Raw genomic sequence first — 1,739 nt, forward strand, 5'->3', positions numbered from 1 at the left:
TTAAAATGCCTTCAGCGTATTAGAAAATTCCAGAACCAGCATCCTTATGGAAGTGAGAAAAAGGCAAGCATAAGGCACTGTCTTTGTTGACTATGAGATGATCATATATACTTAGCTGGGGGCCTATAAAGGTCATGTGGGGGTGGAAGGATGAGAATTATTTTTTCCCCCACATAGGTTCTCTTTAAAGAGGCTTTAAAGGCTTACTTCCCTTTAAAGGTAATAATGAAAGGTTTCAGAAAGGTGTTTCAGCACAACTCACTGAGCAGAATGAAAACGTTTGCCCCATGGATATCAAATACACAGGGGAAAAAAAAAACACCTCCAATAACTGATGGCAACTACTAAAGGAGAAAAAAAATTAAAAACCAGATGTGAGCTTTTATTGCTAGCACAACTATGATGACTTTATAAAATGACTTTTGTGCCTCAGGAGCCTGGCCTGAACATCTGAATAATCTTATTTCTCAAGGTGTCTGTCATCTCAAGGATCTGTTCATTATTCATTTGATCCATGCTTATGGATGAACCTGTACCCTCTAATGATCAGGAAAAGTGACTTTATGCTAATCCCAAAGAGGGGGTAATTAGGCATTTCAAGTCCCTCTGGTCCCCATCAGTTTAGTAACCACTCCTTTTTGTATCTTGAAACTATAAATACATGATATTATATTGTAACTTGTAACATGGTTCTATGCCATCTTTTTCCTTCTTGCTGTAAGACACATATTGAATCTCTGTTTTTCAGAACAATTCAAATATTTAAACTTTATTCTAATACTTTTAATAAAGGCATGACTTCTTTATTCTAATGATCATAATTACAAGTATTAGTTATAGCTAACATTTACTGAGTTATTGCTGAATGCTAGTCTCTCTAAATATTTCATAAGCCTGCAACGTAATGGAATACGTACACTTATATATATATATATATATTTTTTTTTTTTTTCTTGAGCTCAGAACAAGTGTAGAAACCTTCATAGTTGTAAATGTCAATAGTAAAACCTTTCGATCATTGCTCAGAACTGATTAGTCTTTCATATATAAACATACACTCTCCATCCTCACCCCGGGCTCATTCATCAAGTCATCAGTTATACACTGCCGCTTGCAAATGTGCGTGCGTGCGCGCACACACACACGTACGCACACACACACACCCCTCCAGACATAAGCCTTTATTGTTCTGAATTTTGCTTCTCAAAACTATTGAAACTGGAAGGTCTTCTGATGCTCAGATTTGGCTATTTTCATCATTAATCCACTTCAGTAAGAGCAGATCTCAGAGGGCACTTATTTTTATTGCACAGATGAGGAGATGATTCGCAGAGAGAGAAAGATATATATCCAAGATCACATAGCTTAAAAATGGAAAACTTACGAGTGTAGAGCCTCAACATATAAGACAATGCTAGAGAAATTTAGATTGTATAACTATCTGAATATAAAACTCTTATTTTAAAATTATAAGGCTACATTGACTTATAACAGATTCCTGTTGGGAAAGTGGAAATACTTGTGGACGTTGCTCCTCATTCATAGTTCATAGCAATGCCTTTTGTATATCTGGTACTCCAGTGAATGTTTGATGAACAAAACAAATGAATCAGTAACAAAATACAGAGGAAAAGCTAATGCCTTCATAATTTAGAATAACTATTTCTTTATTATCTTCAAGAATAATCAAAGTATTGAAGTGTGGATATTTGCTGATACTGTGTAGTATGATATCAGTG

General features: G+C 35.1%; 2 non-coding genes across 2 annotated transcripts; both read right to left on the reverse strand.

Moving 5' to 3' along the window:
* Nucleotides 1-954: 954 nt before the first annotated feature.
* Nucleotides 955-1,024, reverse strand: LOC122911068. The gene has a single exon (XR_006385393.1). It is a non-coding gene; the product is annotated as a small nucleolar RNA U2-30 (small nucleolar RNA).
* A 177-nt stretch (nucleotides 1,025-1,201) lies between these two features.
* LOC122911069 lies at nucleotides 1,202-1,265 on the reverse strand. The gene has a single exon (XR_006385394.1). It is a non-coding gene; the product is annotated as a small nucleolar RNA U2-19 (small nucleolar RNA).
* Nucleotides 1,266-1,739: the final 474 nt, after the last annotated feature.

Source organism: Neovison vison, chromosome 6, assembly GCF_020171115.1.
Source record: "Neovison vison isolate M4711 chromosome 6, ASM_NN_V1, whole genome shotgun sequence".
NCBI classification, from domain to species: Eukaryota; Metazoa; Chordata; class Mammalia; order Carnivora; family Mustelidae; genus Neogale; species Neogale vison.